At 45.1% G+C, this 14,294-nt stretch overlaps 1 long non-coding RNA gene across 2 annotated transcripts in view; it reads right to left on the reverse strand.

The window, feature by feature from the left end:
- Positions 1-13,865, reverse strand: part of LOC121672674 — a 34,745-nt gene extending 20,880 nt beyond the window's left edge. For both annotated transcript variants that reach the window (XR_006018929.1, XR_006018928.1), the window contains exon 1: positions 13,782-13,865. This is a non-coding gene — a long non-coding RNA (uncharacterized LOC121672674). The remainder of the gene's footprint in view (positions 1-13,781) is intronic.
- Positions 13,866-14,294: the final 429 nt, after the last annotated feature.

Raw genomic sequence — 14,294 nt, forward strand, 5'->3', positions numbered from 1 at the left:
ATCTGTATTCCCTCGCTACTTTAGCATCTATCCAAAGACACACAAATACCCACAGATTTTATGCTGTGTGATGATTTGAGGGTGGAAAAAAATAGTTTCTGTCTGCAAAAAATATTGGCAACTTCCTGCAGCTCTTACAAAAAGGCTAAAATGCCACAATTTCACACATTTCTGCTATTAATGTGTGCTGCTTTGTTTCCATGTTTATATTTGTCACATTAAAAAGGAATAAAATAGAGTTTAAAAGAAGATCCTGACTCCCAAATGAGCACAAAAGCACAAAGAAATCATGCAAAGATTATTGAGAAAAACTCACAAGAGGGAATTAAGTGGAGGCTTGGAAAATGGGGCTTTTTTTCACAACCAAGGGCACTGTCACTGTTGACCAATGGAATCGCTGTGGGACCAAGAGAAATCCTGCTTGGGACACTCCCTCAGATGGAGAGAAGTGCACAGACCTTGTCTCTCTAAACCTGCTGCAGGAAAGGCAAGAAGGATCCACAGATTTCCCAGGCTTCTCTCGCTGGAAAGCCCTGGAACACTCACCTGGAAGCACAAAGGCTGCTGTGGGTGCCTCAGTGCAGGAGCATCCACAGCCCAGGCCAGCCCATCTCTCTGGATTCAGACATAGCCAAAGGAATCCATTGCTAAGCTGAGCTGAGCCCTGCCTAGAGACCCAGAGCTTGATAACATGCAATCATGGGCTCCCACTGCAGCAATTCCACATAAACCCAGGCTTGGAAAGAGGAGCACCAAAAAAAAAAAGGTGTTTTTCTCCTTCCTTATCTGTACCCACTCCATTTTACCTAAGGCTCACTATTAGCTCAGCTGGTGATGTCACTTGCTCCACTGGAACCTGTTATCATGGAAGATTCCTCACAGGATTTTCTGTTTTGCCAGAGCCGCTCTTTGTGCAATGGTGTATTTCATTCCATTAGATAAAGGGTTAAGGAATTCACGTTTTACCCATATAGACTAAGTTATACTCCCTGTGGGTTGCTGGCTTCCCATTGGCTGGAACAATGACCTTGGAAACAGACAAAAATGATGCATTGTTGCAATAAATATTATAGCTTGCACCTGTTTCTAATTAAGTCTGCCAAAAAATTTTCAGAGATACTGAAAAGAGAAATGTGTTGGCTTCTAATCGAGTGCTCTTTGCTGTTTGATCTGGATTTTTCAGCCCCCCACATGACCTCGCCTTCTTGGTTCTTGTTTTTCTTTTTCTTTTCAGACTTGTAGAAAGCACGAGATTGAAAGAAGGCTTCTGAAAGAAGAACATCTCTGCCTAAAATCAATTGTGACTAAAAACCTGAAAATGGATGGATTTACACCAGGGCTGAAAGCCATTTATGGCAGGATACCTCAGAAATCTCTAGTATGGATTCTTGGTTGCTTCGGTGTGTTCTGGTCTTCTCCTTTTCCTTCACCTCCTCCTCCTTTTCCTCTCACCTCTTTTAAACTTCCAAACTCAAAACAATCCCTATTGCCAACTGGGATCAGGATCACTGGGAAGCTGGAAGATTTTGCAACTGGATTTCAAGATGTTGCAGAAATAGCTGAGGAAGGATTTTCCTGCTAACGCTCACCAAGGAAACGTAAAGGGAGCAGTGGTCACTTGGCCTTCCAGGGTTAGGGACACCTTGGGAAGTCTCTGGCAGTCACTGCATCCAGCTCCATGGACAAATGCAAACATGTGGCAAATGCTGCCAGTTCTCCTTAACAGAAGAAGTAAGGAAATAAGGAATTACTGTCATCTCCCTTTGGCAAACGGGAACTGGAAGCCAGAGCTCAGCCAACACTTCTGGCTGTCAGTGACAGAAGCAGCCCAGTCCCTTTGGTCCCTGTGGGGTCCCTTTCCTCACGCTGGGATAAGCATTTGTGCATCTGTATTTTGGAACTGATTGAGGAACTTATCCATCTGAAAACTAATCCAGGGAGAAAAAAAAAGCAACAGAGTTTTTATTTCAGCCGCATCAAGTTCCTAATTTTGGTTTGCAGGCAGCCTGGTGGGGTGGGACTGAGCAGCCAGGAGAGAGGAAGTGCAGTGCAGGAATTTTGGATGGAATTACATGGAATCACAGAAGAAACACGTTGTGACCTCAAACAGAAAGTGTGGGTCTCCAGAATCCACAGATGCCTCTCTCTGTTGTAAATGCCACCAACCTCCCATCCCAGCAGAGCTTTGCTGGCTGGGCACCCTGCTCTGAGCCATGCAAGGGTTCTTGTGCGTGGGCAATGGATCTCAGAAATGTCTGCCTGGTGGAATTAGCTGACCCTCTGCCCAGCCAAAAATGAATTATTTGGGGGTGGAGGCTGCAAGGGGATTATTTCAGCAGCCAAACTAATGAAGGTGGGATCAGACGCTTAAAAATAAGCATAGACACAAGGAAGGTGTGGGAACGGACGGGAAGGGAAGAGCTCAGCCTGTGCAGTGGGATGACGCCCTGCATCACTATTATGGCATGAGTTTTTTCCAGGAGGAGAGATGGAACTACAGAGATATTTTGCAGGGTTAGCACGTCTTCCTCTGTCTGATACACTCTCTCTTTTCCACTTTTCCCTCGGTGGCAGGTAATAAAATGCCTGCTGGTACCCCCCATGACTGGAGGTACCCAGAGTGGTTCAGCCCATCGTGAGTGCTGTGCCAATCATTTAACAATTCCCACAGCTGCCTTTGTGAGAAGCCTCTCTCTTAAGCCTCTGGTTTAAGAATTTAGAGTAATCATGTAAAAATGATACCCCTGTGCTCTATGATCCGCTGAATCTCACTAATGCCGGATCCCAGAAGAGGGCTTATTAATGAAAAGATGCAATGCCTCTCTCTCTGCTCATGTTTCACATGAATATCTCTCATGGATTCAGCAGTAAAGCGCACTGCTGATAAAGTGAGTATAATGAACCTCCGTGCTCCATGAGAATGGAATCTCGGACTGATGAAGTGGTTACCTGCTCCACTTCCCAGCACAATGGCAGGCTCCAGAGGCACAGGGAGAAGCACCCGGTGCAGCGCTGCCAGCTCCCAAATCCGGGCTCTGCTCTGCCATCGATGCCTTTGGATGTGTGAAGAGATCGGGAGTTTGGAAGGGAGCAGTTCATAATTAGCTGAGAGAAATGAAATTATGTTTTACTGTAAATCACTGAGTCAACAGACAAAAGGAGGGTTTTAAAGGGACAGCAGCACCTTGAGGCTACTCTGTGTCCTTCCGACATCACACAGGAATCAAAAACCCCGCTGGCTCTCGACACTTCAACAGCTTTCCAGCAAGGACAAGCACCAAGTGTTCTGCAAACAGCAGGATCCTGTTTCCAGCCCCTGACATCTCACTGATTTTCAAGAAGTCACTGAAAATTCTTTCAAGTAGTACATCTGTCCTGAAGCTCCTCTGCTAACGGCAGTGGCTTCTGCCATGGAGAATTTCAAATTGTTTTAAATCCTTTTGCTGTAGCTGCTTGAAAACACACAAACAAAGTACCCCCCACACACACACACTAACAAGAAGAAAGGTGGATTCCATGCCTATCCATGGGAAAAGAAAGTAAGTGACTACCCAGAAAGCACTGTGAGGCAAAGAAAAGGAGCAGGTAAAACACTGTAGGCAGCACGGCAGTCAGGCTCTATATTTCTCTGAGGCCCTCTGTGATTTATGATTTCCATTAAAGGGAACAAAAGCCTTACAAATTATCCCTAATCTTAGCATCAGTAGGATGGTATAGGACAAGCAACAACAGTCTGGAAGGTGTCACTCTGATGCATCCCAAAAAACCCACAGAGACCAGGGTAGAGTCCAACAACCAGACTGTATCTGCTCAGTGCATCTCCTATACCGGGCTCACCTCTGCAAAGCCAGCCCCACGCAACCAAATCCAAATTTCCCAAACCTTCTGAACATGGAAAACTATCACAGAGATCGCAGCACTGAAGAGTGAACGTAATCCCACCTCAAACCTTATCTGCCATTCTCTGCATGTTACCAACCCATGGAAAAGGGAGCGTTGTCCCTCACTTTGAGGGGATTCTCTGGTTAGAGGGAGCTCAAACACCCTGAAACTCGGCAGAGCTTAAGGCAGGGGCTGCATTTTGCACAAGCGCCTTGGGCACAACTCCCTGTGTTATTCATTCCTAAATGCCCCGTGTGTTGTCTTTAGAAAGGAAGGCAGCCACACCACCTTTCTGTGTGTGCTTTCCTCCCTTGGCTTTTACATTTCTTCCACACGCAGAATGTACTTAACTCGCTGCTTATTGAATGAAGGATTAGTATTATTTTCCTTCCTCCAGTGAACTTTGTTTCACTTCATCCTGCATACATTTGGCTGGGCTGTGTTTTCCTGCCAGCACACCACTGTTCAGCAAACTACCGTGCTTAAGGCCAGCCAGCTAACACAGTGATTCCTTTTTACTCCCGAGGAGTGTTTCCGTAATCACGGCTGGGCTGGGGGATGAATGACAGTTTACACCAAGAAGCACAAAACGCACTTCCAGCGTTTCCACTTGCTGAGCTGGGACAGAGCTAAAGCAGCTTCAAACTGCCAAGACATTTGAGATATCCAGGGGAAGACACGTTCGGAAATGGAGCCTGCTCCTTAGCTCCTCTGCTAGCACAGATGCTGACCAAGGACTGGGAAGGGAGCTACTTCCCCATCCTCCCTTTTCTGTGCTGTCACATCTCACATTGAGCTAGACTGGGAGCGTTGGAAAAATTAGTATAAAACTAATAGGTAATAAATTTTCAATGGCTCTGTATTTACAGTCTCTCCTTTTTGTTGTTGTTGTGGTTATGATTGGTTATGTTGCAAGGAGAAAAGAAGGGTCTCTTTCCAACTCTTGGAAAACCAGGTTGGAAGTTCCTGTTCCACTGCAGCAATGCAGACCTCTCTGGTGGAAGTGTTTTCTTTTTCTGGTGGAATTATACCTCAAGTCCTGCTAGGTAGCTCTTCTCTTTGTTCCCGTGAGCCAAGATCATGCTATGCCATGCTTATAATATAACCTCGCACTAAAAAGGAGATTACAAAGGGGGCAAAATGCCCTAGAGGATTCCCCTTTATCAGAACCTTCCCTGTCAGTGTGCCTTCTCATTTCCTGAGCTCTTGTCTGATTATTAGTGTACTGACAGAATAAAAATAACCTCATATTCCTACATGAATCATAAATAAAACCCTTTTATTTCATCAAAGAGGCTGGCAGGTTTATAGTCCTTTGCAATGCATGCACGATGTGAATGACATACCTTTAATTTTGCTGACAAGCTTGTCGGGGTCCTAATGAAAAAGAGTGAAAAGTGGGTGACTTCTCTAAAGGTTTAGCAGTTGCTTTTTGGTGAGGATATATATTTCACCTTGCCACTGTAATCAAGGAGCCAACTGATCTTGGTAATGAACTCTTCAATTACAGTCCACTCCTAACTCTTCAGGAATGCCGAGGCAACAATACCACAGTGATTATTGCCAATATTACAGATTAAAGCAACCTGGGGGGAATAAAGAGGGGGAAAGGGGAAAGAAAACTTGAGCAGGCTCTGTGGTAGAGCTACAGGTACCAAGGCACATCAGCAATGATCACATTCCAGGTTTTGGTCATTCTAGATTTATATCCCTGCTGTACACCAGCTGGTAATAAAATCACCATTCCCACCTGGATTCTGACAGTCCATATTCCTCCCCGTTTGCTCAAGCGGACACTTTGCTTTTAGAAACCAATATCAAGAACGGTAGAGGTTACCTTGGGACAGCCCCATCAAAAAGGAGAGAATAGTGCAGAAAATTCCTTTTGGTGACAAACAAGCTTCCTGATAAAGGTTGCACAAAGAAAGAACTGTCCAGGTACACAGAAAACAATCAGAAAATCTTTCCTGTTTCCAGTCTTTCAGAAAGTGAAAAGGTTAATTGCTCTCAAAGAGGGAGGCAAACAGTTAAAATATGTATTTTTAGCAGTATTGAGAGTTCTTTCCCCTTCTTCAACACATCCTTTCTTATTTCTCCTCTCCTTCTTCTGTCTCCTATTTTGCTTATGTAGAAGTCACAAAGAACACAGGGCCCTAAGTTTGCTTTCCGACCACAAACAAATCATCAAAGCCACAACCATTTTCCCTTTCATAAAAGGATTCCTGACTTTTTTGGAAGTGTCTCAGGTCTTCACTTGATAATTCTGAAAGAAATTAAGGGAATAGGACAGCTTTATTTGATCTCTTGAAGCTTATCCTTCTTTTTTGGTGGCAATTCCTGTCTTTAGCAATACCTCACCAGAGAAAGTTTGGGATTTGGCAAGTTACACTGGCCTGACTGCTGCTCCTTTTTGGTTTTTGTTTTTTTGGTTTTGGTGGGGATTTAGAGGTGGGGATGCTGAAAGAGAAAATGACAGGGATGTAACTAAGGTCATCTGAATAGAGAAAGAAACAGGGGTTGTGTGTGCAGGACTGTGCATACACGGGGAGGTGGGGCAGATAAAAGGGAAAAATAATATGGACTCTGGATCCAGACTGCTATCTTGACAGGATTTTACAAGATTCCAGAGCTGCACTTTTAATTTTCATTACTTTCCATCTTCCTTTGATAAGCTCAGGAGCAGTATCTAATTTTATTAGGCGCTTTTCATCAAACGTGGATATCTTCCTTCCTCCAGGGATTCCCTAGCCACAAAAACATCAGCTTCTGTGAAACATTACCTAATCCCAGTTAGAGTTACTTGACCCTAGCAAGCTAAGAAATAAATTTTACTCTTCATGAGAGTCCTACTGTTTACACTCCAGAAAAAAATTCTTAGATCTCAAAGTTTTCAGAGGAAAAACATATTTCATAATGCCAGAAAACTAGCCTTAAAGACCTGGGCCATAGAGGCCTGAAACTGTTTCTTGTTTCAAATTAAATATGCTGACAGACTTCCTCCTGACTGTGGCTGACACCAGGGCCTGAGTTTCTCGGCATAAAATCCAAATGGGTGAGGGCACGAGCCACATCCAGTCCCACATCACTACCTCTGGCCCTCTGCCTTCCCCATGAGGCTGCTCACAGAGGAAACTGGTGAGAATCAAAGCCCTTCTCCCTGCCCAGAGCAGAACAAACTCCTCAGCAGGAGGCTCAGGGTTTGGTGAACCTCTCAGAGCGAGGGTTTGGGTGGTGAGCGACTGCACCAGCGGGAAGATGCTGCTGGTGGCAACCACCACAACCCCAATGCTTCGGAAAACAGTGGACCAGGCGCTCCAGCTGTACTGCTGTCACTTGTTCAGCTGCTTGCAATGTAAGGCCTTGCTACAAAAGGTTAAGAAAAGACTCATATACTCCAAAACTATCAGTTTGTCATCACTATTAATAATACTTTATAGTACTTAACATGTTACTTTTCATCTTCAAAGCACTTTGCAAATATTAATTAATCCTCACAATCTGCCTGTGGGGTAAGCAAGTGCTGCTGCTTCCAGAGCTCAGGCACAGGGTTAGCTGACATTCCCAAGTCCAGAGGGTCAGGATCAGCCTCTGCATGTCCTGCAAATGCCCAAAATATTTAAAGATGGTGTTACCCCTTCTCTTAGATGGGGGTGGTGAACATGTACCACTTTTGTTGCACATGAGATGCTTCCTTAAAGCGCTGGCTTGAACTGACAACTGCAACTTGGACAAGGCTGCAGCTTTCTCCCCTCCCACGTATTTCTGCATTGCTGGAAGAGGTGGGCAATTACTGCCAGCTGATTAAAGGTCTAGGCTCATGGAGGAGTTCTAAAACTACTCCCCAAGCCCTGCTTTGCGGTGGAGAATTGTGTGTGTGTACACAAGAGTGATCAGAGTGTCACAGCTTAAAGAAGCAGCAGATTTCGTTAAGGATTTACCAGCCCACCATCACTAAGACATAACAAAAGGAAGAGTTTCACTGAAAGCAGCATGTTTTTGCGAGGACTGATTAGCCTAATGTTTGGGCTTTCTTCACTTGTGGGTTTGGGTTTGTTGGTTTCATTTTTAAACAACTTCCAACACTTTCAGTGCTAACAACAGAAGGAAGGTTTAGAGGGAAGGACAGGCCCACGATGTCCATGCTTCTTTGAGTTGGTAAATCACACTGCATTGCTTTATTGAGTGTCCCTTTAGGAGTATATTGGAAAAAATTCTATCTGCCACAATTAATAGAGTGCCTAGTGCATCACACGGCACAGCCCCGGCGTCGGAACTCGGCATTCTCCGGGAGCCCTTTGGTCCCACACTGGATGCCAGAAAGGATAGTGGCTGTGACATGTGATACAACTGCTGATAAATGATGGTGATAATGCAGAACAAAAAGGCTAATGAGTTCTCCCCAACACCACGCTACTTTCATGAAATGAATGTGATGATGGCCCTATTTTCTATTTTTTTCCTTTTTTTTTGGCTAGTCAAGTTACTTATCCCTGTACCTGCATCTTAGTTTTATCTTGTCTGCACAATGCCATGGAAAGAGAGCCAAAATTAATGTCAGCATCTGCCTTCACTTTTAAACTATAAAAGAGCCTTTGAAGGTAGAGTAAACCAAAGAGGCCAGTAACTAATTATAACCCATTGTACTGGACTTTGGGAATAATGAATAGAAGCTATTCCCCGTGCGCTTAGCAGAGACAGTGGTGCCTTTGTGGTGAGGGAGATCCCTTCACTGGACCAGAGAGAGGAGAAATGGGATTGTTAATGTATGTAAGAGGCAGGAGGATTTCTATGGTGCTATTTCACTGCAGAGGCAGAAGGGAGCAGAGCCAATCATGGGAAGCGTAAAGGTGTGAAGGCACAAAGATGGAGAGTTGATTAAAAGCACCGTGAGGAGCACGGGCGAACAAATCAATGGTAATGATGGAATTATGCCCGAGCGGAACCCAACAGTCTGCGGTGTCCTGGTGACTCGGAGCTGGGGATTAAACGCTGCAGGAGCAGAGCCGGCCCTTGTCCAGCCTGTCAGCACTCAGGGATGGGGTGATCGATGGGATGGGTTCTGCTGCACATGGGGTAAGAGCTCTGTCGGGGAAAGCCCAAGGCCAGCACAGGCACCTCTGCACCCTGTGAGGTGTGGGGGTGGAATCCTGCCCAGGGTGCAGGAGCAGTGGGGTTGGGATGCCCACATGGCTGTCACGCCTGGAGTGGGACAGGGCTCAGCTGGGGGAGCAGAAGCACGAGGTAAGAAAAGGTAAAAGATGAGGAAAGGGGCCCTGAGGGTGCTCGGTGACGTCAGGGAGGCAGGGGAGGAAAGCCCCAGAGGATCCCGGTGGTGCAGGGACATGAGCGGCACTGGGGACACGAGCAGCACTGGGGGCCGAGTGGGGCAGCTGGGCAGGGGCTTGGAGGTGCTGGCAGGAGCTCAGGGAGCACAGATCAGAGCTGGCTGCAAAGGCACTGAAAGAAAGGCCTGGAGCAGCCTGCAGGGAGGGAAGAGAGGATTGGAGCAGCTGCCAAGATCAATGCAGGCCTGCCTGTAGCTGGGGCAGCAAAGGCTGAGGGCTGTCTGCCCTCCCTGAGTTCGCCCTGCTGGCACTGACACCTCTACGAGCAGAATTATACAAACACAGCCTGGGTTCCCTTCTCCTCTACTCTTTTAGGGATTCCTCTGCTGCTTTGAGGCACACATCTTTATGCACATAAATATCCCAGAAGTCCCTATCCCTACAGCAGAGTCACTAATCCCACCTGACTTTGTGGTTGGTGACCTCAGGAGAGAGGATCTGGGGACCATCTGCCTGCCCCAAGTTGGTCACACAGTGTTGCCAGAGGGGAATTCAGATGGGTGAAGGACGAGCCTAGGAATAGAGCCTGTCAGGACAGAAGTCTGTCCACAAGGGACTATGCCAGAACATGAAGCAACCCAGAAATTTTCTCTGATGGCATCAGCCACACCAGCCCAGAGCCAGCTGCAAGGGCAGCGCTGCCCTTGTGAGGAATGCAAGAGGACAGTTTGACCTCAGGTGTTGCATGACAGGAGATCCTCCCACACCACACAGCTAGAGCCAGACCTTTAGCAAACATAAGGGCCACCATGCCCGCCCTTTTGGCACGACCTCACGGTGAAATAAGTGAAAGCTAAACATTTTCGAAGTCAAATATTTGCCCAGTGGTGAAACAGGCCACTGCAGCCAGAGAGAAGCTGTTTCTAGGTGGCCTCAGCCTGTGCAGATCCTAAAGGACTGCTCTGGTAGTCTCAGTTAAGAGACCTTCAGATTGCTGGAGTCTACTTGTGCTCAGGCCAGCTGGGGAGGAGAGAGCCAATTTTAGTCATCCAGAGTCTCCAGAAATAAAATTCTCGAAAGGAAAAGACAAAGGCTCATAAGTAGAAAATGCACAGATTCTTTCCAAATGGTCTTAATGAAGATTATTGAAATATGGAGAGTTAAAATATCCCATATGTTAGCTCCCTTATGGATCTCTTATACAGACTCAAGCCTGAGCACAAACTAATAAACCCCTTATCAAGAGAGGAGCTCAATAGCAAAAAGCAACAATCTGGTGTTTGGCTGCTTCTTTGCTTTTTCCTAATAATAATGTGTGAAAAGCCTAAAAGGAAAGTATAAGGCTCAGAACTGGGCTTGGGCACGTGCCCCTGAACAGGCCCACTCTCCAGAATGTTTCCTTCACTCTTGAAAGCAGCAAGCACCAGAAAGTGGAGAGGGAGACCTGGACACGGCACAAATATTAAATGTAAATACAGCACATTCCAGCACAGCCCCAGAACTGAAACAAGCCCTAGGGCAAAGCTCTCCCTGTTGGTGACAATGCAAAGGACTTCAGCATAATGGTATTTACTCAGTTAAATGAGAGCTGTAATGCACTTCAGCCTTAGAAACAAAACTTGAGCTATTTTCAGACCTGAGGGTTTATTTGCATGTGGCTGTTGACTTCAGCAGGAGTCACCATTGCCACCAAAGGCTCTGCTCTGAGAGCCTCCTCAGCAGGAGAAACGGAATGGAAAATGACGCCCTTTAGCTTCAGCTCAGCAGAACCCAGAGCAAGGAAGCACAGACTTAGTTGAGATACAAACAGAAGTCACTTCGCCATCTTTTACTTCCCTTTCCCTCAGTCAGTTGGGAAGAAATATATTCATCCTCTTGAATATCTCTGGCTGAGAATTAAACATTATTACTGTTAGGTACACTCATAATAAAGGGTGATGCTAACATAGTCAGTAGCAAGTCTTGTCTAGTACAGAGAAATTTTTTGCACGTGAGGGTGCTGGGAAGCTTTAATGAGCACCTTTTCTTTTGCCTATGTACCAGTCAGAGTCACCTACTTGCTTAAAATGGATTTTGATATTTATTTTTTAAAATGTATCTTCTCAAGCTTTTCAACCCAGAGTACGCAGTTTTAGTGAAGCTCTCATGGTTGTGTTCATGCTAAACCCAACTCAGAAAACTGACCTCTCTCAGGATGAAATTTTCTTTAAAAATATGATGTGGCAATTCCATTTCTAATAAAGACTACAGAGCTGTCTTCATCTTTGGCCATGTATGGAAAGCATTTGGAAAAAAAAAACACTTTGTTTTTGTAGATCCAGCAACTCGAGAAGACAGCAATGAGTGAACAGTGGGCTAATCATTCTGTCTCCACTGACAAGCAGGGAAGGAGTTAATTATCTGCTTCTTTTCACTAATTCTCTCGCAGAGCTCGGTTGTGCATATTAAATGTCTAAGTTACCAGATTTAAAGAAAAACTTGATCTCAATTTGGCTACATATTAGAAGTGCCATTCCCTGTTGTCCTACCTAGCACTGTTAATTGCATACATTTAGCCCTCTATTGGAGAATAATTTAGCTTCAGATTGAAAAGAAACATCCCTGGCCTTGGTTATTTTGGCATACAAGACTCCAGTATGACTCTGTTTTCTAAGCAGACATTAATGATTCTAAAACTAATATTCATTGTTTGAAGAGGCATAGCAGCCTTGGCATTTACTTAACCTTTTGTCTCATGTATGAGACTGAGTCAGCCTAAATCCTTTTCTTAATTAATATCTATTCTTTTTTTTTTCTGTTCAACATTATTTATTAAACAATTTGCATGCAACAATTAAGAGTTGAGAGATTAGAAAAAAAACCCCACTGTAGAAGCAAGCTCACTTGGTACAACAATAACCATGAAACTGGTTCTCCAGCTCAAACAAAGCTCTGAGCAGGGATGAGAGAGGAACAGGGAGTGAGGAAGGTCAGGTTAAAAAAAAAAAAAAAATCGAAAATCAAGTCCCACCATTCACCTCTTAGCCCTAACATTAAGCTATTCCCTACTAAAAAAGGAATAATTCTAGAGAGAAAGAGATAAAATACAACTGTAAAAGCATAAAACCCTGGGATTTGACACCTCCAGTGAATGTCAGTGATGACAGTTATGGTTGTGAATAAAGTGCAATCACTGAAACTGTTTGCTTATTGCTGTGGTAGAAAGAAATTATCATTTCAGCTTCCTGTCGTGCCTCACAGGACAGCACTGCCCGCTCCACATGAGCCACCCCAACTGGAGCTCCCTGCTTTTCCAGCCTCTTTGTTTCTGTGCGCTTCCTCGCACTTTTGTGATCACAACTACACTGAGTAACTTGCTGAGTGTGCCACAAAAGACCCTTAGGAATGCTCAGATCTACATGGAAGTTGGCAAGGACACTTTTGGCAACGGCAATAAACCATTCTGGGGTAGCAGTAGGAGCTGTATGACATTGACACAGAGCAGAATGGCAGCTGCATACACACGGAGTTCACATGGAACAGAGAGGCTCCAGCACCTCTCCTCACCTCTTCTCCCAGGCAGCAGCACATGGAATCACAGACACTTCACTCAGGGGACTGTCTGCAACACCAGAGACTGAATCACATTTTACATCTCACCAGGGCTGTATGAGAAACGAGACCTACAGGAAAAACCCAATGCTCTCCCAAGAAACACAGGAGTGATAATATGAACTGTACCTTGCACCCATCAGGATACCCATCACCCCACAGGAACAGGATTCACTGACATCAAAGTTACCCTAAATCCTCTATTAGCCAACCCCTAATGCTCTTGGCATCACCTTTCTAAAAGGCTTTAGGAGATCGCTGGGCACCACACAAAGCTCTTGCCCCACACCTTTCACATGAACCAACAGAGAGTGAACCCTCCTACCCTGTGACAAGGTCAACTTGCTCAGGGGAAAGACACAGTGAAGGAAAAAACTGGGACCAATGGTTAAAAACTGTCCTGAGAGCTGAACTGGACCCCTGCCACTGTCTCAGTGCTCCAAAAAGAAACACTCCAGGGATCCAGATGTGTCATTTTCTCCACAACTACCTCACCAGTGTGACAGCACTTTAAATATTATTTCAGACACAGAGTTCAGCAGGTAATTTCAGGGCAAGAACTTTGGCGGCAGGTTTTAAAATCCAAATACACGTCTATAAACCCAACATATTAATAACTTAACAGTTTTCAATAAGACATCAACATTTGCATGCAACTTCCTACTTGTTATGTGCAGTACTACAATTTTTTAATGTTTCTTGGATGCTGGCCAGAGAGTCTGAGTCCCTAGTTAGTTCATCTATTACTTTCTTGCCACAATAGATCTGGGTCTTGGCCAAGTACTGGACTCATACTGCATACAAAAACACAAAATTCTCTCCCTTATCTGTTGATAGTCTTCACTTCCCAGGGAAGGGAGAAAAAAATAGCATAAATTAAGATAAATAAGTAAATACATAAAAATTCAACACTAACTGTAGTAGAATTATTTTTAGCATTTTTAACACTACGTGTAATCAAAAGATTTCCTTATGTATTTATACTGCTTTAGTCTCCCAAGAGTCTAATTCATGACTATTCACCTGAACAGAAGAGGAAGATCTCTTCCTTAAATCCCTCCTGGAGCTCCTCAGGCTTTCCACAAGAGCGAGCAAGGTTACCTGACCTGAAATAAAACAGGGGAGGAAGAGGCTTCAGTACCATCCTTCCTTTTTCAGTGTTTCTCAGCCTATGGACTATGGAGGGGTTTAAAGAGGCCATGAAGGGTTAGAGGCGGCCTCTGTTTTACATCTGACCTTTTTATCCCTTACTCAGAGCCTCTGGTGCCTTTAGAGGAAGACGGATGAACACAGAGGAGATGCCTTTTGAAAGAGGCTTGAAAACATTGTCCAGCGCAGCTCTGGTGGCAGGGCAGTGAGTGTTGCCTTTGACTGGGGGTTTAAGGTGGCAAACTCAGATTAACAAAGGGCAAGGAGAAAGGAGCGCGTGATGCAACGATCCCGGCTGTGGCTTTCCAGCCGCGTTAATCCCCCAGCAGCCTGAGCTGCCCCTGAAAGGGCTGGGCCTGCCCACCCGGCCCTGGTGGAAAGGTCTTT

Source organism: Corvus kubaryi, unplaced genomic scaffold (assembly GCF_017639235.1).
Source record: "Corvus kubaryi isolate FWS band 111438036 unplaced genomic scaffold, C.kubaryi_AGA036_p1.0 64841, whole genome shotgun sequence".
NCBI lineage: Eukaryota > Metazoa > Chordata > Aves > Passeriformes > Corvidae > Corvus > Corvus kubaryi.